Source organism: Rhinoderma darwinii (genome assembly GCF_050947455.1).
Source record: "Rhinoderma darwinii isolate aRhiDar2 chromosome 5 unlocalized genomic scaffold, aRhiDar2.hap1 SUPER_5_unloc_48, whole genome shotgun sequence".
NCBI classification, from domain to species: domain Eukaryota; kingdom Metazoa; phylum Chordata; class Amphibia; order Anura; family Rhinodermatidae; genus Rhinoderma; species Rhinoderma darwinii.
This window is the reverse complement of record NW_027461807.1, coordinates 212138-240035: the sequence shown is the minus strand read 5'-3', so window position 1 is coordinate 240035 and position 27898 is coordinate 212138. Positions and strand designations below refer to the sequence as shown.

General features: G+C 41.5%; 3 non-coding genes and 2 pseudogenes across 3 annotated transcripts; all 5 read left to right on the top strand.

Moving 5' to 3' along the window:
- Positions 1 to 1908: 1908 nt before the first annotated feature.
- LOC142695665 (U2 spliceosomal RNA) lies at positions 1909 to 2113 on the top strand (annotated as a pseudogene).
- A 6275-nt stretch (positions 2114 to 8388) lies between these two features.
- LOC142695698 (U2 spliceosomal RNA) lies at positions 8389 to 8603 on the top strand (annotated as a pseudogene).
- Positions 8604 to 15035: 6432 nt separating this feature from the next.
- Positions 15036 to 15228, top strand: LOC142695673 (U2 spliceosomal RNA). The gene has a single exon (XR_012863751.1). It is a non-coding gene; the product is annotated as a U2 spliceosomal RNA (small nuclear RNA).
- Positions 15229 to 21329: 6101 nt separating this feature from the next.
- LOC142695629 (U2 spliceosomal RNA) lies at positions 21330 to 21520 on the top strand. The gene has a single exon (XR_012863723.1). It is a non-coding gene; the product is annotated as a U2 spliceosomal RNA (small nuclear RNA).
- A 6193-nt stretch (positions 21521 to 27713) lies between these two features.
- LOC142695654 (U2 spliceosomal RNA) lies at positions 27714 to 27898 on the top strand. Its single transcript, XR_012863741.1, has one exon. It is a non-coding gene; the product is annotated as a U2 spliceosomal RNA (small nuclear RNA).

The following is a 27898-nucleotide window of genomic DNA, read 5'->3' as shown; positions in this document are numbered from 1 at the left end:
GTGAGAATTTGTGTTTGCTGAGAGATGTGATATGGGATAGCATGGAGAGGAAACAAGTATTGAATGTTCTGTCAATTGATTTTGAAAAAGCTTTTGATCGTTTGGCGCATGATTTTTTATTTAGAGTTTTGGTAAGAATGGGTTTTCCTAGTGACTTTGTGAATGTTGTAAGAGTGTTGTATAAGAATGTGTATAGTAAGATTCTCATTAATGGATGGGTTGGTGGTGAGATAAGTGTGGGTTCCGGTGTGAGGCAGGGGTGTCCCCTGTCTCCGATTGCCTTTATTTGTGCGATTGAGCCTTTATTACAGATGTTTCGGAAGGATAAATGTATGAGAGGTGTGAAGATTCCTGGTTGTGGTGGGAAAGAAGTAAAAGTATTAGCATACATGGATGATGTGTGTGTGATTTGTGAATCCGATGCTGCGGTAAGGCGTGCAAAATTGTTAGTTGCTTTGTTCTGTGGGGCATCTGCATTTAGAGTAAATTGGGATAAGAGTGAATGTAAGAGGTTTGGGAACATTGGGAGGAGAGAAGATTTAGGTGTAAAATGTGTGGAAGGAGCGATTCAGATTTTGGGGGTGAAATTTGATGAAAAATTGGATGGGAATGAAAGTTGGGAGGATGTTGGTAAAAAGATTATTAAGAAAATGAATTTCTGGCGTTTGAGAGAATTGTCTTTTGCTGGGAAGATTCTGGTGATTAAAAGTGTGATTTTACCAATTTTGTTGTATGTTGCTTTTGTCTTTCCGCCAGGGTCTATGATGCTGAGAAGATTGAATAGAGTGCTGATGGTATTTTTTTGGGGTTCTAAGATGGAGAGAGTGAAGAGAGAGACTGTGAGGAAAAGTGTAAAGAATGGGGGAATGGGGTTTCCTAATATTGAGGTATATTTGGGAGTGAATAGTGTGTTTGCAGTAAGAAGGATGATGGGAGGTGATTGGAAATTTGCATGTATGGTAAGATATCTGAGTGGGAGTGTGTTATGCAGATTAGGATGGATAGGGAGAGATTTAAGAGTGCCGTATGCACTTATATGTCCAAAGTGGTATCTGTATGTGGAAAAGTTTTTGAAAAGCTATGAGTTGTTGGGGAAGGGTGATGTGTTGAGAAATAAAAAAGAGATGTTGAGATGTATTGAAGGAAAAGAAGTGCAGTGTCCTATAAATATGGTGAGAAGGGTGAATGTAGGGAGAGTATGGAAGAGTTTGGAAACGGATGGGATAACAAATAGACAGAAAGAGATTGTATGGCAAAGTATGCATGGAGCGTTGCCTGTGAGAGAGTTTCAAAGAAATCGTGGGATTGGGAGGAGTGAAGCATGTCCAAGAGTGGGGTGTGGAGGGTGTGAAAGTATTTTACATTTATTCTGGAATTGTGATGTGGCTCAGGAAGTGTGGAAGGGTGTGAGTCCTTTGTGTAAAGAGGTGGTTGGGGTTAAAAAACTGACGTTTGAGGTAATAATGTTTGGGTTGGGAATGTTAGATAGGAAAAAACAGAGGGTGTGGTGTATTATGTTAGCAATCATTAAAGAAGTTTTGTGGGATGTAAGGAATTTGTATGTCTTTAGAAGAAAGGAAGTGACGGTAGAAGGGTGTTTGAGGATGATTTTGGATAGAATGTATGTGGTATATTTGTCGGACAAGAAAAGGTTTGGGGAAGCAGATGCAGAGGGTATTTGGAAATTTTTGAAGTGGAGGTATGTAGTTAAAGTATAAATGGTGGGTGGAGTGAAGGGTTTAGACTAAGGTGATGGGATTGTATGCCTTTTTTGTTTAATTGTAAATGTAAATAAATATGTTTAAAAAAAGAAAAATCATTGACCCGATGATGAGCTTAAAGAAACGCACTAAATACAGAGTGTAAGTTTGGTGAAAGTGTTTGAGGTGCAAAAAACATAATGAACTTATATTTTTACCTCTGAGGGTTTAAAAAAAAAAAAAAAAAAAAAAAAAAAAAATCTGTTCTTATCAGTTTAATATCTGATACGTCCCCTATCTGGGGACCATATATTAAATGGATTTTTAGAACAGGGAGATGGAAATAGAGCTTGCTCTGTCCACTCCACGCATTGACCTGGTATTGCAGTATTTCCAGGACCGGTGCACCCTTCCCTTATGTGTTTACTAAAATCAGATTCCAAAAGTGCTATTTGTGTTTGCTATTGTTTTTGTCTTTCGGATGGGATCTCCCCTTTTAATCCCATTATTTCAACACCTGTTGGACAATGCATTTGTACAGTCATGTGTGATAATGAGCTCATTTATTAAATGCAATTAATTAATACATTGCCACCTCTTGTTTTGTGTCGTCTGTGTTTCTGTGTTTCTGGCATTTCACATTGGAACAGCTCATTCACCTTCCTTGTCTTCTCTCCGCCCTCCCTCCTAGGTAGGTTAAAGAGCTGCACCTGAGCCAGCCACTGATTGATGCAGCACCACAGTCAAATAGCGGAGTGGAGTAGAGGAACAGCAAACGGCCATTAAAGCCGCCCGCCCGCCCGCCCGCCTGCCTGCCCGCCACAATGGACCTACCTGTGTACACTACATGGATGTGATGGAATGTACTGTCGTCCCTACATTTCAAGAAGAAGTAAGAATTGCAGTTGCAACAAAGCCTTGCTTGCCTACAAAGAGAGCAGCAATTTGGATTTGTTACTATGTTACCTAGAAGAATAACAAACTGTGCAAGGATGGAGGTTGTAGGAGCAAGGAGAAGTTGTCTGTAAAGTTGGTGGATGCCTATTTTCCATTTTGCAGTCCCTTGTCTCCCTCTTGTGGCCTCCTGGAGGCAAATAAATGTGCAAAAAAAAGACAGCCTGGCGGCCGGCTGTTGCAGTGTTGCCCTCTCAGGCAACACTGAGTGACTGACTGAGCCTCACCGTCTTATATAAAGTTCAGACGGAACTTTGCACGTGTCATAGTGGAGCCCTCAGGATTCCAGAGCCAGCTTTCTGACATCATAATGGGGCCTCAGAGATAGATAAAAGCCTGGGCCCAGGCAGTGTTGGTCAGTGCTGCTCAGCAGGCAGCACTGGACTGGATTAAAGCTAATACAAGTTGTGAAGGAACAAGGGGTGGCTGTGGGCATGCACTTACTGCTGCTGCTGCCAGTATTTGCACGGCAGGAGGGCATTTGGGCGTTGCCAAGAAGGCGTTTTTATGTAGATTCCTCCTCTTTCAGCACTGCATTGTGGTGCAAGCAAAAGAAGCAAATCCTGTGTAGCTTCCTCTCCGGCCTTTATTCACCTCCCGCTTAGTAGCTGTAAATGTGTGTGAGCCTGCAGGGCCCCATGGAATTGCCTAGGAGTAGGCTGAATCGCTGCAAGGGGTGAACAGCAGTATGGGACAGGCTCGGGCAAGGCAAGGGCCGCTCGGGTTATCGCTTCTCGGCCTTTTGGCTCAGATCAGGTTTATTGCCTGGTCTGGGCCGGGGGTTCGGTCTTTCGTGGAGTCCTCTCCGACGTTTTTGGGAGCGATCACCGTGCCGTTGGGCATTCCATATCAAGATGGCAGCAGTGCGGAATACTATTCGTTTTGTGGTAAATGAGCAGAGGAGAGACGAAGTGGATACTGGGCACATCATTGAGAACATCCTTCTGGACCTGGCTGGAGTTAAGTTGGTAGAGGTATTCTGTATCCAAGCTTTCAGCAATATTGCTACGTATGATGTATCCTTTTTTGAGGCCGCCTACTGTCTAAATGTTTTTCAGTTGCTCAAGGAGAAACACATGCATGAGGCTTTAACATCTATTGAAGTGCAACCTCTTTTTTCAGCAGTGGAGAAATGTATTACCATCCACATGTATAACCCATTTCTGGATAGAAGGCTGGTCAGGGCCTTTTTAGCTCACTACTGTACCCATGTTAGAGGTGGTGTGGAGCAGAAGAATCTATGGGGAGTTTTCAATGGTGATATCAAGTACTGGGTCAGGCTGAAACCTGACTCCAGCTGTATTGGAGGAGTGATGAATCCTCCTGCTAATTTTTCAATTGGTGGTAATAAGGGGTATCTGTATTACCAAGATATGCCATGCTTTTGCAGATCATGTTTTTCCTACGGGCATACCAAAGATGCATGTAAAGGCAAGGTTTGCAGAAATTGCAAGGAAACCGGACATGAGGCTAGTGCATGTATTTCCCCATCCAGGTGTGATATTTGTGGTTTGCCTGGCCATACCTGTAGGAAATGTCCAAAGGTGTTTCCTTTCTTAGGACAAGAGAGAAGAACATGGGGCAGACAGGTGAGAACAACAAGTTCCCTTGCTGCCTCTTCTGAGGAAATTTCAGAGCCTGCTGGCAGTGTTTCTGTGTCTGCTTGTCAGGACCCAGGGAAAGCTGTATTAGGAGAGGTTCTAACCTCACATACTAACAGCATGGAGTTGGGTGTGGTCCCTCCTGCAGAGCAAAGTGTTGATGAAGCACCTGGGGTTATACCTATGGAAGGTGAAGACACAGCGCCACCTATTGGGTGTGCTTCCCCTGATGATGGTGCAAGTATGCAAATTTTGTCTTTTTCTAGCCCAGAGTCAAAAATGGAAGACTCAGCTAAAGTGGAGTGGTCAATATCGGAGGAGGACGAGAAGGAGGCCAGGATGCCTAGTGCCACTAGTGCGGAAATCTTCCATAAAGTTGTCTCAAAAAGGGGGAAGTCTGGAAAAGCGGTGAAGAGACTGAAGATAGGCTTGTTGGAAGATTCGGCTCATGCAAATCCTTTCTCATTGTTGGACAGTGACTCTAGTTCTAGCCCTAAGTCATCTGAGGTGGCCTCAGAAGTACCCAGCTCTCCTGGGGAAGGTTTCCTCAGTGAAGTCAATGTGGCGAATCTGGAAAGAGCGATGTATTTCCCTGGGACGTGATATGTTCTGGTTCTTCATGGCTTTCCATTGCACTAACCATACTATGCCCGCATGTCTTTGAGATTAAAAATTGTCTCACAAAATGTACGGGTGTTCTCCTCTGCTCACAAGCGTACTGCAGTCCTGGACTTTTTGGCCTCTAAGGGCAGCGACATTGTTTGCGTACAAGAATGTGGTTTATCAAAAATGCCTAGGAAAGAAGAATGGAAGTTTGGGGAAGCAATTTGGTCTTTTTCTTCCACAAATAGGAATGATGGAATTGGTATCCTCTTCAAAAATAATGAGTTTGTCATCAAACAGACTCAAATTATACAGGAAGGAAGATGTGTCTGCGTGTTACTAGCCTATAAGGGGTGGCAGTTTAGGCTAATCAATATCTATGGCCATGCTGTGAAAACTGATAGGTTGGCACTTTTTGATAGTTTAAAATTTTTTCTACACGGTAAAGTTCCTGTCATTATTGTTGGTGACATTAACTGTATCCTGGAGAAGCAGGCCCGAGCTGGGTCCACAGAGTCTAATGTGGATGTCACTGGAGTTTTGTGGAATAAAATTTTGCAGGACTTTGCTTTGCAGGACGCTGTCACCAGGAAACCAGGTCCATTTACCTATCATGCCGATGACGGAAGAACGGATTCTCGTCTGGATTTTTTCTTTTTTTCTACCTCTGCAATGAAATGTGTAGATTATGCGCAGGAGAGAGTGTGGTTTTCAGATCACGAGTGTTTGTTGGGGGTTTTTGTTATAAATAATTTATTTTATGGTAGAGGGGTATGGAAGATGAATGTCAGTTTTCTGTGTGATGAAAGGGTAAAAACTAGGTTTGGGAAAAAATATGGTTTTTGGGCTAGAAAGAAAAGTTCTTTCTCTAATGTGTGTGAATGGTGGGTATGGGTGAAAAAAAAGATTGGTGGGTTTTTTAGACAGATAGGATATAGAAGAGCGAGAAGGAAAAGATTGCAATATTTACGCTTTAACATGCGGATGACGTTCCTTCAACAATGTAAAAATTTGGGTATGGATGTAAGACACGATTTGGAAAAAACAAAAAAAGATATTAAGGAGTGGTTCCGAGAAAAAGGGAAAGAAATAATATTTAGGTCTAAGGTGGAGGTTAGAGATAATCACGAGAAATGTACTAGATTTTTCTTTAAAAAAATGTGTGGTGGAAAAAGTGGAATGAATGTGTTACTGGATAAGGATGATAAAGAGGTGTTTGGTAAGGATGTGATTGATGTGGTGTCTGATTTTTATAAACAACTGTATGATGTGAAGAAGTGTGATTTGGGTGATGATGAGGAGTTTCTGGATATTGTGTGTAATTTTGTTCCTGAAAGTGAATGTGAGTCTTTGCTTGGTGAGATTATGGATGGTGAAATAAAGGATGTGGTGGGAAGTATGGCTAAAAATAAGTCTCCAGGGATCGATGGAATACCAGCTGAGTTCTATGGGAAATATTGGGACATAATTGGGAAGGATGTTATAGATGTTATGAGAGTGTTGTTTTCTGGGACGAATATGTGTGATGTGATGAAGAAGGGTATGGTAGTTCTGTTGCATAAAAAAGGAGATAAGAGGCGTTTAGAAAACTGGCGACCAATTACTTTGCTGAATACGGATTATAAAATTTTTGCCAAGCTGATTGCGAATCGTATGAGAAATGTGATTGGGTGTGTGATTGATGAGGATCAGGTATGTGCGGTACCAAAAAGGAAATTGCATGAGAATATGGCGTTGGTGCGGGATATGCTTGAGGATTGTAAGGGTCGGAATAAGAAGGTGATTGTGTGTGCGTTAGATTTTGAGAAAGCGTTTGATCGTGTGGCGCATGTGTTTTTGTTTAAAGTGTTAGAGAGAATGGGTTTTCCGGTTCAGTTTGTGAGTTTGTTGAAGAATTTATACGCGAATGCAAAGAGTTGTGTGCAGGTGAATGGGTTTTTTTCCGAATCATTTAGTATTATGTCTGGTGTGCGACAGGGTTGTCCGTTGTCTCCCATCCTATTTATTTGTGCGATTGAACCATTGTTGCAAATGATTAGAAATGATAAGGTTGTGAAAGGTTTGGTGGTGCCCGGGTGTGATGGAAAACGTGTGAAAGCTTTGGGATATATGGATGATATTTGTGTATTGTGTGATTCTGTGTATGATATGTCCAGAGTGAAGTTGATTGTAAACATGTTTTGTATTGCGTCTGCTTTTAAAATAAATTGGGGTAAGAGCAAATTTAAATTTTTTTTCAGTAATGAGCGAGTGAGTGATTCTGATATGGAACAGGTGGATGGTGTGAAAATTTTGGGTATTGTGTTTGATGATGAGTTGAAAGGGAGAGAAAGTTGGGATGAGTTAGGTGGTAGGATTGTGAGAAAGTTGGAAATGTGGAGAATGAGGGATCTTTCTTTTTCGGGGAAGGTTTTAATTGTCAAAAGTATTATTCTACCTATGATTTTATATGTTGCTCTGGTTTTTCCTCCTGCTGTTGATATGTTAAAAAAAGTGAATAGAGTTTTGTTCCTTTTTTTATGGGGGAGCGGGATTGAGAAGGCAAAGAGAGAAATTCTAATGAAAAGCAGACGAAATGGAGGCCTTGATTTCCCAAATTTGGAGATCTTCATTGGAATTAATTGTGTACGGTTTTTTGTAGAGCTTTTATTTAAAGAATCCAAGGCTTCCAGAATGTCGAAGTATCTAGCTGGAACGGTGATTCAGCGTCTAAGGTGGGAAAAACGTAATTTATGTAAACCAATTGCTTTTCAGTGCACAGGGTGGTATTTGTATGTTGAAAAATTTATTAAAAAGTTCCAGCTAGAGGATGTAAGAATGGAGAGATTTTTGAGCGAAAAGAATGTTGTGAGAAGTATGTGTATGAATAATGTGATGTGTTCTGTAAATGGTTTGAATTCGATGGAGTCTAAGTCTGTGTGGAAGAAGATTGTTACGTATGATGTGTCAAATAAGCAGAAAGATTTGTTATGGATGTCGGTACATGGAGTGTTGCCTGTAAGGAGTGTGCAGAAAAGAAGAGGTTTGGTTGCATCTGAAAGGTGTCCGAGAGAAGGTTGTGGGGATGATGAGGATGTGAGTCATGTGTTTTGGTCGTGTAAGCATGCAAAGGATGTTTGGAAAAAGTTGAGTGGGTTGTGCGAAGAATTGACTGGTTTGAAGAGTTTGACGTATGAAATTGTCTTGTTTGGTTTGTGTAGTTTGGGTAGTGAAAAGGATAGAGTGTTGTGGATTTTTTTGACTTGTGTGAAAGAGGTATTGTGGAATACGAGGAATTTGAATGTGTATAAAAGAGAAGTATTTGAGATGGAGGATGTGGTTAGTATGGTATTGGCTAAATTGTATTTTTATTATAAATGGGATCTAGAAAAAGGTATGGATGCGGAAGGGATATGGCGAATGTTAAAATGGAGGTATTTAGTTTGAGGAATTTTGTTTGACTTATCTTGTATTTGATGGAAAAATAAAATAATGAACCAGAGTGATGAGATTTTTTGAAAAATAGAGAGGTGGTTTGAACAACTACAGTTCTCGGTTTTATTCAAAAAAACCTGAATGGTTTAATAAAAAAAAAAAAAAAAAAAAAAAAAAATCTGTTCTTATCAGTTTAATATCTGATACGTCCCCTATCTGGGGACCATATATTAAATGGATTTTTAGAACAGGGAGATGGAAATAGAGCTTGCTCTGTCCACTCCACGCATTGACCTGGTATTGCAGTATTTCCAGGACCGGTGCACCCTTCCCTTATGTGTTTACTAAAATCAGATTCCAAAAGTGCTATTTGTGTTTGCTATTGTTTTTGTCTTTCGGATGGGATCTCCCCTTTTAATCCCATTATTTCAACACCTGTTGGACAATGCATTTGTACAGTCATGTGTGATAATGAGCTCATTTATTAAATGCAATTAATTAATACATTGCCACCTCTTGTTTTGTGTCGTCTGTGTTTCTGTGTTTCTGGCATTTCACATTGGAACAGCTCATTCACCTTCCTTGTCTTCTCTCCGCCCTCCCTCCTAGGTAGGTTAAAGAGCTGCACCTGAGCCAGCCACTGATTGATGCAGCACCACAGTCAAATAGCGGAGTGGAGTAGAGGAACAGCAAACGGCCATTAAAGCCGCCCGCCCGCCCGCCCGCCCGCCCGCCTGCCTGCCCGCCCGCCACAATGGACCTACCTGTGTACACTACATGGATGTGATGGAATGTACTGTCGTCCCTACATTTCAAGAAGAAGTAAGAATTGCAGTTGCAACAAAGCCTTGCTTGCCTACAAAGAGAGCAGCAATTTGGATTTGTTACTATGTTACCTAGAAGAATAACAAACTGTGCAAGGATGGAGGTTGTAGGAGCAAGGAGAAGTTGTCTGTAAAGTTGGTGGATGCCTATTTTCCATTTTGCAGTCCCTTGTCTCCCTCTTGTGGCCTCCTGGAGGCAAATAAATGTGCAAAAAAAAGACAGCCTGGCGGCCGGCTGTTGCAGTGTTGCCCTCTCAGGCAACACTGAGTGACTGACTGAGCCTCACCGTCTTATATAAAGTTCAGACGGAACTTTGCACGTGTCATAGTGGAGCCCTCAGGATTCCAGAGCCAGCTTTCTGACATCATAATGGGGCCTCAGAGATAGATAAAAGCCTGGGCCCAGGCAGTGTTGGTCAGTGCTGCTCAGCAGGCAGCACTGGACTGGATTAAAGCTAATACAAGTTGTGAAGGAACAAGGGGTGGCTGTGGGCATGCACTTACTGCTGCTGCTGCCAGTATTTGCACGGCAGGAGGGCATTTGGGCGTTGCCAAGAAGGCGTTTTTATGTAGATTCCTCCTCTTTCAGCACTGCATTGTGGTGCAAGCAAAAGAAGCAAATCCTGTGTAGCTTCCTCTCCGGCCTTTATTCACCTCCCGCTTAGTAGCTGTAAATGTGTGTGAGCCTGCAGGGCCCCATGGAATTGCCTAGGAGTAGGCTGAATCGCTGCAAGGGGTGAACAGCAGTATGGGACAGGCTCGGGCAAGGCAAGGGCCGCTCGGGTTATCGCTTCTCGGCCTTTTGGCTAAGATCGGTGGTGGGAAACCTCTGCTGGTTGGAGTCAGAAGGTGGTGATCAGGGCCTTCCTTGCGGGGGGCCCTGGGTTATTTCGGGGGTGATCGCGGGTTGGCAAAGAAGTTGACCTGTAAAATTGCGACAAGATGTCTCGAGGACTCGAGGACTCAGTGCGGCTGTACGTTGCGGTGGAAGATCGTGAGGAAATTGGACTAGATGCCATCGTGTTGGAGATTATACAGAAGATTTCGTATCTAAAGGTAACAGATATCTTGGGGTTGCAAGACTTCCCCAAACAAGGTATTTATGATGTTACTTTCTCTTCTGCCCATATGTGCCAACGTGTGTTTGCGGATCTGGAAAGGATGAAGTTGAAGGAAGATCCAGAAATAATGAGGAAAGTTAAAGTTGAACCTTTATTTATGTTGAAGAAAAAAATGATAATAGTGCATATGTACAATCCAAAAGTATCAGATGCAACAGTGACAGAGTTTTTGAAACAATATTGTGATGAAGTTACCTTTATGTGGAGAATGAAGAACAGATATGGATACCTAAATGGGAAAAGAAAGTATCTAGTACGTTTGAAAATGGAGGGCGGAGGAGGAGTTAGACATATTCCCGCCGTTTTTTCCATAGGTGGTGAAAGAGGTTTTTGTTTTTATGATGGCCAAGAGGAATACTGCAAACGCTGTCATGGTTTTGGACATATACAAGATAGGTGCCCTGAAACGGGAGAAAGCTGTAAAAATTGTGGGGAGGTCGGTCATAATGCAAGGTCATGCAGCAAAAGAAAGAAATGTGATATTTGTGGAAGTGAAGAGCATTTAGCAAGAGGCTGTACTCATTGGAGTACAAAGCAAAAAAGCTATGCTGATGTGGCAGGAGGTAGAGGACTGAGAGCGCAGAGAAATGAGAGACGCGTGCCTGGTGTTGGAGAGCGCATCGTGAGTGTGACAGCTGTTGCCAGGGAGGACGGCGTCCCTGGAAACATAGGCAGCGCCGGAGCGAGGGGAACGGTGTCACACGCTGACACGCAGGAGAGAACCCCAGGTATAGTGACTGATAGTGGTAGAAAAGGACGTCCCGCCGAACGGAGCCACGAGGCTCATGGGAGAGCGGGAACAGAGTTACTGGCCAGTAATGGGGAGCTTGAGACCAGCAGAGAACAGGAGGGCGGTTTCCAGGCTTCCCACCAGGGTATGTTTCTGGGGGTGTTGACAGCTTGTGGAATGGTGCAGAGCACTCTTAGTGATGAGTCATCAGACGAGGAGAGCATTGGAGATGGGTGCCCCGACCCTGCAGTGGGGGAGGGGGAGAATATGGAGTGCCAAGAAGGGGAGAGTGACGATGATAGGTCACTTACTCCTGGGCAAAGGCTGCCATCTAGCAGTGAGGAGGACTTTGTGGAGTCAGAAAAAGCAGTTCCTTCCAGTAGTAAGAGGTACAAAATGGAGAATTGGCTACCTAGCGGGCAGGGGGATCCTGCTGCACCTGCGAGGATGCAAAGCAACAGGGGTTCTGATCCAGAATCGCCTGATTTAACTGAAATAGTGAATAGAAAGGTGGGAGGAAAGAGCGGTCTTTAAAAAAACTATCATGGCAGTGTTTAATTATATCTATTTATTTATGGTAATGGCGGTAACAGTGGCTTCCATAAATGTAAGAAGTATTTGTACACATACCAGGAGAGCGGCAATTTTTGAGGAATTGGAGAAGGTGAACACAGATATTTTATGTTTACAAGAGTGTGCCTTAAAATCTGTGCCGCATGAGAGTGAATGGGAGAAAGGGAAATCCTTTTGGTCCCCATGCACAGACAACAAAAACGAAGGTATTGGTATTTTATTGAAGAATAATCATTTTAGTATTGTAGAGTGGAATATTATTGTACCTGGACGCTGTATGGTTTTAATAGTGGAATACCTTGGCGTGAGACTACGTATTTTTAATGTGTATGCTCCAGCAGAGAAGCAGGCACGTGCAGCGTTTTTAGAGTCTCTTAAACTTTTTATGCCTGGTAGGGATTTTACAGTGGTTGCAGGTGATTTTAATTGCATTAGATCTGCCAATGATCGTGAAAGCTCTGCAGAAGTCAAAACAGATGTTACTTCAAATATTTTAAACCAGATTGTGCAGGATCTGCGGTATTCAGACTCCGGTCTGATGGTACGTGCGGAAGAGAGATTTACGTATGTGTCAGATAGTGGCCGCTGCAGATCCAGACTGGATTATATTTTTACATCTGAAGGGGTGAAAGCGGCCCAGTGCGACCATGTGACGACAATTTTTTCAGACCATAAGATGGTAATTACTGAGTTGAATATCGCAGAGTCCCTTATCTTTGGTAGGGGACTGTGGAAATTAAACGTAAACCTGCTACAAGAAGAGGAGGTAATGAAGGGTTTTAAAACAGTGTTTTTATCCTGTGTTTTTAAACAAAAATGTTTTGAAAACATCCTGGCCTGGTGGGACTGGGCAAAGGAGAGATTTGTTAGATATTTTAAACATATTGGTTACAAAAGGATACAGGAGAAGAAAAAGAAAGAGAGTAACATGGTGAGGAGATTGGAAACATTGTATAAATTCAAAAATGTTGGTGTAAACGTGGATATAGAAATTGCAGAAATCAAAGAAGAAATTAAAAAATGGCTTATTGAAAAAGGGAGGAACATAGTATACCAAGCAAAGGTAGAGCACTTGGAAGAAAATGAGCAGTGTTCACGATATTTTTTTAAAAAATGTTTTAAACCGAAAAAAATGTTTAAGTCAATTTTATCTGCATCAGGCGAGGTGACAGGGCTTGCGATGGTTGATGAGATTTGTGGTTTTTATGAGACACTTTTTAATGGTGACAGCAGAGCAAGTGAGGCAGAAATCAAAGACTATTGCAAAATTTTAAGTAATAATATTCCAGACGAGAAAGCCGCTTTTCTAAGTGATGAAGTGAGGGTGGAAGAGGTGGAGAAAGCGATTGGTAGTATGGCAAAAGGGAAAACCCCAGGTGGAGATGGACTCCCTGTAGAATTTTATTCCTTTTATTGGCATATTATAGGTGTTGAATTTTATCGTGTTGTGAATTATGTTTTTAACACGGGGGTTTTATCCAGTTCCATGCAAAAAGGAGTCGTAACATTAATTTATAAAAAAGGAGACGAGAAAGATATAAAGAATTGGAGACCAATCACACTTTTAAATAATGATTACAAAATTATTGCAAAAATAGTGGCAGGAAGAATGTCAGAGGTTATCGCGTTAATGGTGGGGGAGTACCAGGCATGTGCTGTGCCCGGTAGGAAGATTGCTGACAATTTAATTCCTTTAAGAGACACTATTTATTATGCAGGTTTTAATAACACACCACTATTTATTGAATCAATTGATTTCGAAAAAGCTTTCGACAAAGTATCCCATAAATTTATGTTTTCTGCACTGAAGTTTTTAGGGATTCCGGAAAAAATGATAAAAGTTATCAAAGGGCTTTATAATGGTGCAAGTAGTCAAATTTTAATCAACGGTCATACCAGTCCAGCTTTGAAAGTCTCATCCGGAGTACGCCAGGGGTGCCCTTTGTCCCCCATTCTTTTTATTTGCGTGATAGAGGCGTTACTTAAAAGCATACAAACTGATAAGTGTGTGAGTGGGAGTTTTATCCCCGGTGGATCAGGTAATTTTTTAAAATCTCTGGGATATATGGACGATGTGGTATTTATTGCTTGCTCTCAGGCTGATCTGAATAGGATGAATTTGCACATGAGGATTTTTTGTAGTATGTCTGGTATGGCAGTGAATTGGAATAAATGTCAGCTGTGTAATTTTGGGAAGCAGGAGAACGTGAGGGTGGCGGGCGTGATGAAGAAGGATGAGGTTGAAGTATTAGGAGTGATATTTGAGAAGGATCTGAAGGGAAGAAAAAGTTATGTGAAATTGGAGGAAAAGATGGACAGTAGGATAAATTTTTGGAAACTACGAAACCTGTCATTGAAAGGGAAGATCTTGATTTTAAAAGCGGTAATCTTACCCCTGCTATTATACACGGCTGTGATTCTCCCACCGGGGAGGCTATGGATCAAGAGGACAACAAGAAAATTATTTGTTTTTTTCTGGGGGTCGAAGATGGAAAAATTGAAGAGGGAAAAAGTAATGAGCAGGACTGAATTGGGTGGATATGGTTTCCCCAACATAGACTTGTTTTTAAAAATGCATTATTTTTTATTGATTTTTAAAATTTCACAGTGCAATAGTAGAACAGCAGAGATGTGCAGATTTCTGGCAGGATGGCTGTTTATTAAATGGAGCTGGTGTGAAAGAGATCTGAGGAGACCAGTGGCATTTAAGATACCTACCTTCTATGTGGTCCTCAGGTCTTTTTGTGATCAGATTGGTGTAAGCTCCATAAGTAGACCTGAGAAAAAGGAAATAATTGGATACATTAGAAAGGATGAGAGACAATGTGAAGTACCATTTTGCAACTCTGTACAAGGTGAGACTATATGGAAATTGATAGGCATGATAGGGCTGTCTAATAGACAAAGAGATGTGACATGGATGTCCCTACATGGGTGTCTCCCAACCCGAGCCTTTTTAAACGGGAGGGGGATAAGAGTTACCGATAAATGTCCCAGAGAGGGATGTAGGGATATCGAGACTATAGAACATGTCTTCTGGGGTTGTTTCTATGCCAAACAAGTTTTTGTCCTTTTAGAGAAAATCTTTACTGCACTAACAGGTTTTAGTATTTTTAGTTTTGAGAGAATTTTAGTGGGTCAAGATTTTAACCAGATGGAGAACTCACGTGCCGGCTGGATAATTTTTTCGATCTTTAAAGAAGTTTTATGGGATACAAGGAATTTGCTTGTCTTTAAGAACTTGATTTTATCTCCAAAACAGTGTCAAAAAGTGTTTCTATCTAGGATGTTCGTGGTATACCTGTTGGATAAGAAGAGAAATGGAGAAGAAGAGGCAAAGAAGTTTTGGAAATTTTCAGAATGGAGCAAATTAAGTAGAAAATCTTGACCCTTTTGTGTTTTTTAGTTATTGAATAGCTAGATAATTTTTCCCTTTGCATCTATTTCCAAATGATGGGTTTTAAGATCTTGTTGGATGGAGATCACTTCGGTGATCCTATGATTATATAGCAAGAATCTTTATACTGAGGAAAATAAAAAAAAAAAAAAAAAAAATCTGTTCTTATCAGTTTAATATCTGATACGTCCCCTATCTGGGGACCATATATTAAATGGATTTTTAGAACAGGGAGATGGAAATAGAGCTTGCTCTGTCCACTCCACGCATTGACCTGGTATTGCAGTATTTCCAGGACCGGTGCACCCTTCCCTTATGTGTTTACTAAAATCAGATTCCAAAAGTGCTATTTGTGTTTGCTATTGTTTTTGTCTTTCGGATGGGATCTCCCCTTTTAATCCCATTATTTCAACACCTGTTGGACAATGCATTTGTACAGTCATGTGTGATAATGAGCTCATTTATTAAATGCAATTAATTAATACATTGCCACCTCTTGTTTTGTGTCGTCTGTGTTTCTGGCATTTCACATTGGAACAGCTCATTCACCTTCCTTGTCTTCTCTCCGCCCTCCCTCCTAGGTAGGTTAAAGAGCTGCACCTGAGCCAGCCACTGATTGATGCAGCACCACAGTCAAATAGCGGAGTGGAGTAGAGGAACAGCAAACGGCCATTAAAGCCGCCCGCCCGCCCGCCTGCCTGCCCGCCACAATGGACCTACCTGTGTACACTACATGGATGTGATGGAATGTACTGTCGTCCCTACATTTCAAGAAGAAGTAAGAATTGCAGTTGCAACAAAGCCTTGCTTGCCTACAAAGAGAGCAGCAATTTGGATTTGTTACTATGTTACCTAGAAGAATAACAAACTGTGCAAGGATGGAGGTTGTAGGAGCAAGGAGAAGTTGTCTGTAAAGTTGGTGGATGCCTATTTTCCATTTTGCAGTCCCTTGTCTCCCTCTTGTGGCCTCCTGGAGGCAAATAAATGTGCAAAAAAAAGACAGCCTGGCGGCCGGCTGTTGCAGTGTTGCCCTCTCAGGCAACACTGAGTGACTGACTGAGCCTCACCGTCTTATATAAAGTTCAGACGGAACTTTGCACGTGTCATAGTGGAGCCCTCAGGATTCCAGAGCCAGCTTTCTGACATCATAATGGGGCCTCAGAGATAGATAAAAGCCTGGGCCCAGGCAGTGTTGGTCAGTGCTGCTCAGCAGGCAGCACTGGACTGGATTAAAGCTAATACAAGTTGTGAAGGAACAAGGGGTGGCTGTGGGCATGCACTTACTGCTGCTGCTGCCAGTATTTGCACGGCAGGAGGGCATTTGGGCGTTGCCAAGAAGGCGTTTTTATGTAGATTCCTCCTCTTTCAGCACTGCATTGTGGTGCAAGCAAAAGAAGCAAATCCTGTGTAGCTTCCTCTCCGGCCTTTATTCACCTCCCGCTTAGTAGCTGTAAATGTGTGTGAGCCTGCAGGGCCCCATGGAATTGCCTAGGAGTAGGCTGAATCGCTGCAAGGGGTGAACAGCAGTATGGGACAGGCTCGGGCAAGGCAAGGGCCGCTCGGGTTATCGCTTCTCGGCCTTCTGGCTAAGCTCAAGTGGTTTAGCTAGGGGGACCTTGGGAGTACGCTCTTCCTTCGGCCTTGTGGCATCGGCAGCTTGCTGTCTTAAGCCACCTGCTGCTATAGGGGGAAGACTACGAACAAGACCGAAAAGGCGATCGATCATCATGGGTGTGATCATCCGTTATATTTCAGCCGGCGAAGCGCGGATTCGTTTTTCCTTTCGATTTGAAGTGGAGGAGAGCAAGGTGGATCGGTTCCAGTTACCTTACTTCGTGAGAGAAATCCTTTACAAGATCTTGTTGGTGAAGAAGGAGACCATCGTTTGCCTGAGGGATTCCAGGAAAGGAGCCTACATTTTGACCTTGGATTCTATTTCTGCCTGCCAAAATTTATTTGAGGTACTCAAGACCTGCAAAGAGAACCCGGAGCTCGATGGACTGACCGTAACCATTCTTTATTCTGGTGGGGATGTGCCTTTGGTGGTATGTATGTATAACCCTTTTGTGCCTGTGGAGGACATTGCTTTGTTTCTGAGAAAATACTGCATTAGCATAAAATATTCGCATAAGGTCATGAACTCGGAAGATTTGTGGACTGGCAAACACAAGTTTTTTGTTAAATTGGCTGGAGATCCAGGTGGTGTTGGGGGACTGTGTCATCCACCATCAAACTTTTCCATTGGGCGTGACAAGGGATATCTCTTTTACCCAGAGATGCCTCTGTTTTGCAGGAAGTGTAAGAAATTTGGCCACACTGCAGATGGTTGTGAAAGTCCGGCTGTCTTTTGTGGTCGCTGTAATAAAGAAGGTCATCTGTCTAAGGACTGCAGCACAATGGTCTGCAATGTTTGTGGAGAAGAAGGTCATGCCTTTAAGGACTGCAGTATGCGTACGTCCAGATCTTGGGCTGATCGAGTGGCTGGAAGGAGTGGCGCTGTCCAGGTTGGGCTCCCTGCTGCGGACCCAGGGGGGAGTAATCAACCTGAGCAGCCAAAACTACTTGCAGAGAAGCCAACAGTGAAAATCAAGACCGGGGTGGAGCTTGTGGGGCACTCTGCTGCTGCAGCTGAGGTGGGGAGGGCACTCCCTGCTGAGGCTGTAGCTGATGGAAAGCCCAGATCAAGTGAGGAAGCCATGGAAGTCGCCTCAAGGGAAACAAAACGCAAGAAAGGCAAAAAAGACGGGGAGGAGCAACCCCTGGGAGTTAAAAGACCCTCAAAGATGAGTGCAGAAGAAATTGATACATGTCAGTTAATGTCAAGGCCTCTAATACCACTAATGTCAGCGTCTGATCCTTTCAATATTGAGGATTTTGTAAGTCCAGAGTCACTATTGGGCTTTATATCCGAAAGTTCGAGCTCTAGCTGATAAAATCATCTATTAGATGGCATCTTTAAAATATGCCTCACTTAATGTGAGAAGTTTGAAGAGCCCCACTCGGAGGGCTGCTTTATTTAAGTATTTGGAGTCTGTGGACTGTTCTATTTATTTTTTACAGGAATGTGCAATTGATCACAGCCCAAATTACAGTGATATCCGGAAGGACTGGACTATTGGGCCATCAGTCTGGTCTGGAGATAACATAAATAAAAATTCGGGTGTTGGGGTTTTATTTAGAGGTTCAGATATACAAATATTGTCATATTTTGAGATTGTTCCTGGGAGAGCTCTACAGGTGAATGTCAAGTATAATGGGTTAGAGATCAAGTTGATAAATGTATATGCTTCACCTGAGAAACAAGAAAGGGCTGATTTGCTTAATGATATGCAAGTTTTTATCCCAGGCCCAACACCGATTCTAATGGCTGGTGATTTCAATTGTAATATGAGTGGTGAACAGCGTGAGAGTAGAAGTGTACATGTGAGAACGGATAAAACAGAGAAACAACTTAAAAATTTTACAATAGATTTTAATCTCTCTGATATGTGGAAGAGTTTACATCCCAATGACCCTGGATATACTTGGGAGAATAATGTCTGTAAATCTAGAATAGATTTTGTTTTAATATCAGATAGTGTTAAATTGAATAATATTTCTCTTTTATCTAATATATTCTCAGATCATAAATGTTTGTATGCACATGTCACTTTACCTGGCCTGGAGAAAGGAAGAGGAGTCTGGAAACTCAATACTACATTGCTGGAAGATATGCAAATTAAAAATGAGTTTATTCTTGTATATAAAAAATGGAGGTTGGGTCAGTCTAGATACGAGAGTATTCTGGCATGGTGGGAGGAGGTAAAGAAATGGATAAAACAGTTTTTTATTAGGAAAGGGATGCAAAAGGCCAGGGAAAAAAAACAGTGGTTTAAAGTATTGAACACAAAAATGCAGACGTATTACAGGTTAAAACAAGAGGGGCTAGAAATGGATGATGTTATTGCAATGACAAAAAGTGATATCAAGAATGCGATAAGTGCAAAAGGTAAGGAGGTGATTTTTAATGCAAAAGTGCAATGTTTAGAAAATGATGAGAAATGTTCAAGGTTTTTCTTTAAAAAAGTGGTGGAAAATAAAGGAATGATTGTCGAGATGGAAGGTAAGAAGACAAATGACGAGATTTTAGTAGAAGCGCAGAAGTTTTATCAGGATCTTTTTAATAAAAAAACAATTGACCATTCTTTTACTGAAGACCTTTTAAATGCTATGGATTTAAAACTTGATAATTCTGATCAGGAAAGTCTATGTGAGAGTGTGAGTTTACCAGAACTGTTGAGTGTGTTTAAAAGTTTCTCTAAGGGGAAAACACCAGGCTCTGACGGATTACCCGTGGAGTTTTACTTATGCTTCTGGTCTATCTTAAAAGATGATCTTATAAGTGTTTTTAAAAACGCTTTTTCATGTAAAATTTTGCCGGCCTCCTGGCGTGATGGAGTAGTTACTCTGATTTTTAAGAAAGGTGATAGGACAAAATTGGAGAACTGGAGACCTATAACCTTATTAAATGTGGATTACAAAGTGTTAGCAAAGGTCTTAGTAAATAGGATGAAAAAAGTGATCTCCAAAGTAATTCACAGTGACCAGGTATGTGGAGTGCCAGGGAGGAAAGTAAGTGATCATCTTAATCTTATCAGAGACGGTTTATGGTATCAGAAACAATGCAAACAGAGAATGGCGATTTTATCTTTAGATTTTCAAAAGGCCTATGATAGGGTCTCGCATGAATTTTTATTGATGGTCTTAAAAAGAATGTGCTTTCCTGATTTTATTATTGAAAGAATTGCGCTTTTATATAAAAATTGTGTTAGTCGTATTTTAGTAAATGGTTTTCTGTCTCAAGAAGTGTTTTTGCAATCAGGAGTTAAACAAGGATGCCCGCTTTCCCCGATACTTTTTATATGTACAATAGAGCCACTTTTAACCCTTTTAAGGAAAGATAAGATTATTAAAGGTGTGCCAATTCCTGGGAGTGGAGGACAAAGTGTCAAGACCATAGCCTATATGGACGATGTTAACATTTTTTGCACAAATGAATCATCCTTGAAACGTGCAATAAGGCAAACTGAATACTTTTGTGAGGGTTCTGCCTTTAGATTAAACAAAGAGAAATGTGATTGCTTTGCAATAGGGGAATGGTGCAATACGGAAGTACAAGTGCAATATAATAAGATCAAGATTCTAGGGATTATCTTTGATAGTGGGAATAATGGGGATGAAAGTTGGTCTATAGTGAAAGAGAAAGTACAAAAGAAGATTAGTTTTTGGAAAATGAGAAAATTAACTATTGAGGGGAAGATACTTATTATGAAATCTCTGCTTTTACCTATAATGTTATATCTAAGCATGGTTTTCCCACCAAAAGAATGCACTTTAAAGTTTTTAAATAAGATTTGTTTTAATTTTATATGGAGTTCAAAAATGGATAAAATTAAAAGAGAGGTTATGTTTACAGCAAAGAAATTGGGAGGTAAAGATGTACCAAACATTAAGAGGTTTTTATATGTGAAATTCTTTTCTATGTGTTTTAATGGCCTACACGGCCATAGTTATTGGTCGTATTTTCTAAGATATGCTGCTGGTCATATTTTTAGGAAAAGAAAATGGATAACCTTGTCTTTAACATCGCCTGTTCTATATGTTCCCCCAATTCATTATGCTATTTTAGAAAGAATTATTCGTATGTATGATATTAGTGGTTTTGATGCAAATGTTTTAAGTAATACAAGAAAATTAAATTTGGAAGTTAGGAAGAACGAACAACTATCAATGGTTTTAAATTATTCTGTTGAAAGGACTCAAAAAATATGGAGAATGACCAATATGGCTTTCCTGTCAAATGAACTCAAGGACTTAGCATGGCAAATTGTACACCAATGTTTACCTACCAGAGATTTTCAACATAAGAGAAGGCTAGTTAGAACTGCAAAATGTACGAGAGCAGGATGTTTTAATGATGAGACAGTTCTACATTTATTTTGGAATTGTTTTTATGCTCAAAATGTTTGGCGTTATATTGGTTCTCTGTTGAAATTTGTATCCGATCTTAATGTTTTGAACCATGAAGTAATACTATATGGTGTTTTTAATGTCCCAACAAATGAAAAGAGTCGAGTTCTATGGATTACTGTAAATTGTATAAAGATGGCATTGTGGAAAGTTAGAAACATCTTGCTTTTTAAACATGATTCCATTACAGAGAAGGACTGTATTAAGTTGGCTCTTAGCGAGATGTATGTTTTTTATCTCCTGGACAAAAAAAGGTTGGGACTGAGGAAAGCAAAAAGCCTTTGGAATATTCATCTATGGAATATGTTTCTGCAAGATTAAGTTGCTCTTCTGATGTCAGGACTTTGATGTTCTTTGTTCTTATCTGTTGTTCATGTTTTGGAAAATTCTTCTGATATAATGTATTGTATTTTCTGAATAATTCAATAAAAAAGTAAAAAATCTGTTCTTATCAGTTTAATATCTGATACGTCCCCTATCTGGGGACCATATATTAAATGGATTTTTAGAACAGGGAGATGGAAATAGAGCTTGCTCTGTCCACTCCACGCATTGACCTGGTATTGCAGTATTTCCAGGACCGGTGCACCCTTCCCTTATGTGTTTACTAAAATCAGATTCCAAAAGTGCTATTTGTGTTTGCTATTGTTTTTGTCTTTCGGATGGGATCTCCCCTTTTAATCCCATTATTTCAACACCTGTTGGACAATGCATTTGTACAGTCATGTGTGATAATGAGCTCATTTATTAAATGCAATTAATTAATACATTGCCACCTCTTGTTTTGTGTCGTCTGTGTTTCTGTGTTTCTGGCATTTCACATTGGAACAGCTCATTCACCTTCCTTGTCTTCTCTCCGCCCTCCCTCCTAGGTAGGTTAAAGAGCTGCACCTGAGCCAGCCACTGATTGATGCAGCACCACAGTCAAATAGCGGAGTGGAGTAGAGGAACAGCAAACGGCCATTAAAGCCGCCCGCCCGCCCGCCCGCCTGCCCGCCACAATGGACCTACCTGTGTACACTACATGGATGTGATGGAATGTACTGTCGTCCCTACATTTCAAGAAGAAGTAAGAATTGCAGTTGCAACAAAGCCTTGCTTGCCTACAAAGAGAGCAGCAATTTGGATTTGTTACTATGTTACCTAGAAGAATAACAAACTGTGCAAGGATGGAGGTTGTAGGAGCAAGGAGAAGTTGTCTGTAAAGTTGGTGGATGCCTATTTTCCATTTTGCAGTCCCTTGTCTCCCTCTTGTGGCCTCCTGGAGGCAAATAAATGTGCAAAAAAAAGACAGCCTGGCGGCCGGCTGTTGCAGTGTTGCCCTCTCAGGCAACACTGAGTGACTGACTGAGCCTCACCGTCTTATATAAAGTTCAGACGGAACTTTGCACGTGTCATAGTGGAGCCCTCAGGATTCCAGAGCCAGCTTTCTGACATCATAATGGGGCCTCAGAGATAGATAAAAGCCTGGGCCCAGGCAGTGTTGGTCAGTGCTGCTCAGCAGGCAGCACTGGACTGGATTAAAGCTAATACAAGTTGTGAAGGAACAAGGGGTGGCTGTGGGCATGCACTTACTGCTGCTGCTGCCAGTATTTGCACGGCAGGAGGGCATTTGGGCGTTGCCAAGAAGGCGTTTTTATGTAGATTCCTCCTCTTTCAGCACTGCATTGTGGTGCAAGCAAAAGAAGCAAATCCTGTGTAGCTTCCTCTCCGGCCTTTATTCACCTCCCGCTTAGTAGCTGTAAATGTGTGTGAGCCTGCAGGGCCCCATGGAATTGCCTAGGAGTAGGCTGAATCGCTGCAAGGGGTGAACAGCAGTATGGGACAGGCTCGGGCAAGGCAAGGGCCGCTCGGGTTATCGCTTCTCGGCCTTTTGGCTAAGCTCAAGTGGCTAACCAGAGGCGTCCAGTGCTGAACTCTCGGCCCTGCAGCATCGCCCTTTGGGGCTTAAGCTGCTTGTTGCTATAGGGAGACAGCCAGTGGCAGGAAGGCGATCGACATGGGCGTTATTGTACGTCACGCTAAGGCCGGGGAAACCCGGGTCAAGTACGGCATTCGGATCGAAGTTGATGTTGGATCAGAGAAGACCCTGGACCTACGACACCTGGTGAACAACATCTTGTTTGGAATTTTGAAAGTGGAGCGGAAGAAAATCCTTTGTCTTCAGGAGCATAAGGTTGGTCATTTTACCTTGATATTGACGGATTTACCTGCCTGCCATACTTTCCATTACAATTTGATGCAAAATGTGAACAATCCTGAGCTTGGAGGACTTACTTTTATCCTGCTGTATGATGAAGGAGAAGTCTTCCTGGTTGTTTTTCTCTACAATGCACATGTACCTTTGCAAGATATCACGGCATTCCTGTCTAGACATTGTGCATATGTTAAGTTTGAGAATAAAATCTTGAACACTGAAATGATCTGGAATGGGAAATACAAATTTCGGGTCCGGTTCCGGCAAGATATTGAGGAACCAGGAGGCTTCCATTTCCCTCCATCGAACTTCTCCATTGGAAGAGACAGGGGATATCTGTTTTTTCCCAGGTGTCCTCCCTTCTGCAGGAATTGTAAAGTTTTTGGCCACACAAGGGAAGGATGTCAAAATTCAGGGAAGTGTTCCAGATGTAACCAGGAGGGTCACAAAGCAAAAGAATGTGTCAACCGCATTGTTTGTAATCTCTGCGAGGTGGAAGGGCATACATTCAAAGACTGCCCTCTGCGGAAGAAGTCATATGCAGAGGCAGCCAGGAGCCAAGTGGCTGAGATGATAGCGAGAACTGGACGGTTGGGCGAGGAGGTACCCGCTGACTATCTGGCTTCTTTAAGCACATCTCCAGTAGAAGTACGTGTGGAGGAAGGGGCAGGCATGGAGGTAGCCCCGGTCGAGGAGGATCTTCCTCACCCATCCGATGCCCAGACTGGGCTACAGGGTGAGGGAGAAATTGAGGGCGACGTCCCCGTGACTCCTCCTGTTTCTTGGAGTCTGGATGAAGTGTTTCTGGAAGGAGTTGGAGGTCAAGGGGATTTTACCACTGTAGGCACCCGACCTGCAGACGAAATTCTGGATATGGGGGCTAAGAGAGCCAGGCTGGCCGCGTCACCCCCTGTAACCCCTGGAAGGGAGGAGGAATACCCCTCATCAGTGATTTCGTTTGATGAGCCTTTTCTAGAAGATCAAGGGACCAGTTTCTTCACATTAGGTTGCCAGCCTCCAGAAGGCAAAGGCTGAAGTGCAAATGGACAACCTGCGGTTATCTGGCTATGAAAATTAAAATATGGCATCCAAACCTACATTTGATGTCGTATCCTTAAATGTACGACTGATTCAATCTAAGCCCAGGAGGGCTGCAGTTCTGGATTTTTTAAAAAATTTAGGAGCTGATGTATATTGTTTGCAAGAATGCGGTATTAGGGAACCTGTGCCAGAACAGGAATGGCCATATGGCCAATGTATATGGTCTGGTTCTTCTATAAATAAAAATGATGGGGTAGGAATATTGCTAGGGAATAGGAATTTAAAATTAGAAAGTTATATTGTGGTGGAAGTGGGGAGGTGTATTTTGGCAGAGATAAATGTCAGAGGGTGGAGGGTAAGGGTAATTAATATATATGGAGCAACAAAAAAAGAAGAGAGGTTAGAACTCCTAGAGAAGTTGTCCTTTTTTTTGCCAGGGAGAATTCCTACGATTTGGGTTGGGGACTTTAACTGTGTGACGGAAGGGGAAAAAATGGATGTATCTGGTAAAAAGTTGTACCAATTAATCAAAGATTTTTCTTTTATAGATGCTGCTGAGGTTCATTTGGGAAAGCCACCACCCGACACTTATAGGTCTGATAGAGGAGGGGTAACATCAAGGATAGATCGGGTGCTTTTCTCAAAAAATGTGGGGTGCATGAGTTTGCGGCAGCGCGATGTGACCTTTTCTGACCATGTGTGTATGTGTGCAACTTTTGAAGGGGATGTTCGTTTAGTGCGTGGTGCAGGGGTATGGAAGTTAAATGTAAGTTTATTAGAGGATGAAAGAATTGTGAAGGCTTTTATATATGCGTATAAAGGATGGAAATCGCGGCAGGAATCTTTTGGGAATGTGCTGGAGTGGTGGGATTGGATGAAGAATGAATGTAAAAGATTCTTTAAAAAATGGGGCTATAAAAAAGCAGCTATGCTAAGAAACCAATATAATGAGTTGAATGTTAGAATAGAATGGTTGAGAAAACTTGGCGAGCTTGGTGTGGATGTGAGTGATTTGATGAGGGACGCAAGGAATGAAAGTAGGCTTTTATTAGAGGAAAAAGGGAAAAAAATTATATATAGATCAAAAGTTGAGAACTTAGACAAAGATGAAAAATGTACAAGATTTTTTTTCAAAAAAATATGTGGTAAAAAGGATGATATGGATGAATTATTGAATGATAGGGGTGAGTGTGTTTCTGGAAAGGATGTGATGAGTGAAGTTGAAGGTTTTTATACCCAGTTGTATGGAGAGAAGTGGTATGATAAGGATTTGATGAATGAGGTTTTGAATGGGTTGGAAAATAAACTTGGAGAGGAAGATCGTGAGTCTCTGTGTGGTGATATTACCATGGATGAAGTGAGAAAAGTGGTGATGAGTGCAAGTAAAAATAAAACACCTGGGAAGGATGGGATCCCAATTGAATTATATGTGAGGATGTGGGATATAATTGGTGGGGATTTGCTTGAGGTATGTCAGTATATGTGGAAGCATGGTGTGTTGAGCAAATCTATGAAAGAAGGTGTGGTTGTGCTGATATATAAAAAAGGTGAGAAGAAAAATTTGGCAAATTGGAGGCCAATTACTTTGTTGGATTCTGACTATAAGTGTTTTAGTAAAGTATTGGCCAATAGGATGCGTGAGGTTGTTGCTGAAGTGGTGAATGAAGATCAAGTGTGTGCAGTGCCTGGTAGAAGTATGACTGATAATTTGTTGTTACTAAGGGATATGATTGGGGACTGTATGGATAGAAAGCAGAAATGTATGGTCCTATCTGTGGATTTTGAAAAGGCATTTGATAGGGTGTCGCATGAGTTTATGTTTAGTGTGCTGTGTAAAATGGGTTTTCCGAGAAAGTTTGTGTATGCAGTGAAAGGTTTGTATGGGAACGTAACAAGTGAGTTTCTCGTAAATGGGTTTCTGAGTGGAAAAGTGGGGATAAGGTCAGGTGTCAGGCAGGGTTGTCCTATGTCCCCTGTCCTGTTCATTAGTGTGATTGAAGTGTTGTTGTGTATGGTTAGAAGGGAAAAATTTATGAGGGGGTTATTAATTCCTGGGAGTAATGGTAAGTTTCTGAAAGTATTGGGTTATATGGACGATGTGGTGATTGTTAGTGAAAGAGAGGCGGAGATAAATAGAGCGAGATTGTTGTTGAGGTTGTTTTGTAGTGCGTCTGCGTTTAAAGTGAATTGGGGTAAATGTAGCTTTAAGTGTTTTGGTGATAGGAGTGTGAGAATGGATGGGGTTAATTGTGAGATGGGTGCTATTAAAATATTGGGTGTGCAATTTAATGAGGATTTGAGAGGGAATGAAAGTTGGGATGAATGTGGTATGAGAATAGAACGAAAACTGAACTTTTGGAGACTGAGAAGTTTGACACTGACGTGAAAAATTTTGATAGTTAAATCTGTTGTGTTACCAATTTTACTTTTTTGTGCAGTTGTTTTCCCTTTTGCTACTCACAAAATTAAGAAGACGGAAAAGATGATTTTTACATTTTTTTGGGGGAGTAGAATGGAAAAATTGAAGAGAGAGTATGTGTATAAGATGTGTGTGAATGGTGGTTTGGATTTTCCAAATGTTGAGGTATTTTTGGCTTTGAATTATATCAAAGTGGTGTCTGTGTTAGTGCAGAGGAATAATAAGACTGGTTTCATGATAAGATACTTGGCTGGTTGGATGTTGTATGGTCTGAATTGGGTAAAGAGAGATGCAAGTGTGCCTGTGGCTTTCAAGTGTCCAGTGTGGTATATGAGGATTGAGGTTTTTGTGAGGAAAAATGACTTGCTTGCTGTGCCAATGAGTGAGTTTAAAAATAAGAATGCGGTGATGAAGAGAATACGTGCGAATGAAATTCCATGTGAAATTGCAGGTTTGAGGTCTAATGAAGTGCAGAGTGTATGGAGTAAATTGAAGGTGAGTGGTATGTCAAACAGACAGCGTGATATTGTATGGATGTCGCTGCATAATATCCTACCTGTTAGGCAAGTGCAGAAAAGAAGGGATCTTATTAGGTCTGAGGTTTGCCCGAGGAATGGATGTGGAGCAAGTGAGAGTGTGAGACATATGTTGTGGGATTGTGACTATTCGTATGAAGTATGGAAAGGGGTGGGTGGTTTGTGTAAAGAACTAGCGGGGGTAAAATTTGTTAATTGGAAAGTAGCAATGTTTGGAATGGGTGCAAGTAGTCGTATGAAAGATAGAATTATGTGGTTAATTATGGCATGTGTGATGGAAAGTTTGTGGGATGTGAGAAACTTGTTAGTGTTTAAAAGGAAATTAGTGCCTGTAAATGAGTGTATTAGGATGATTTTGTCTAGACTTTACGTCATGTATTTGTGGGATAGACAGCGTGGTGGTGGCCTAGATTCAGAGGGGATATGGAAGTTCAAAAAATGGAAATTCCTGATACGATGTAGGTAATATTGTTCTGTTTTTTTTGTGATTGTTTATGTAAATTGAAGAAAAAATAAAGAACAAACCAGAATGATGATAAGTTTGAAGCAACGTGGATTTGATTTTCAAGTTTTGAGAAACATTATAAGTTGCTTATAACTAACTGAAATGGTTTTAAAAAAAAAAATCTGTTCTTATCAGTTTAATATCTGATACGTCCCCTATCTGGGGACCATATATTAAATGGATTTTTAGAACAGGGAGATGGAAATAGAGCTTGCTCTGTCCACTCCACGCATTGACCTGGTATTGCAGTATTTCCAGGACCGGTGCACCCTTC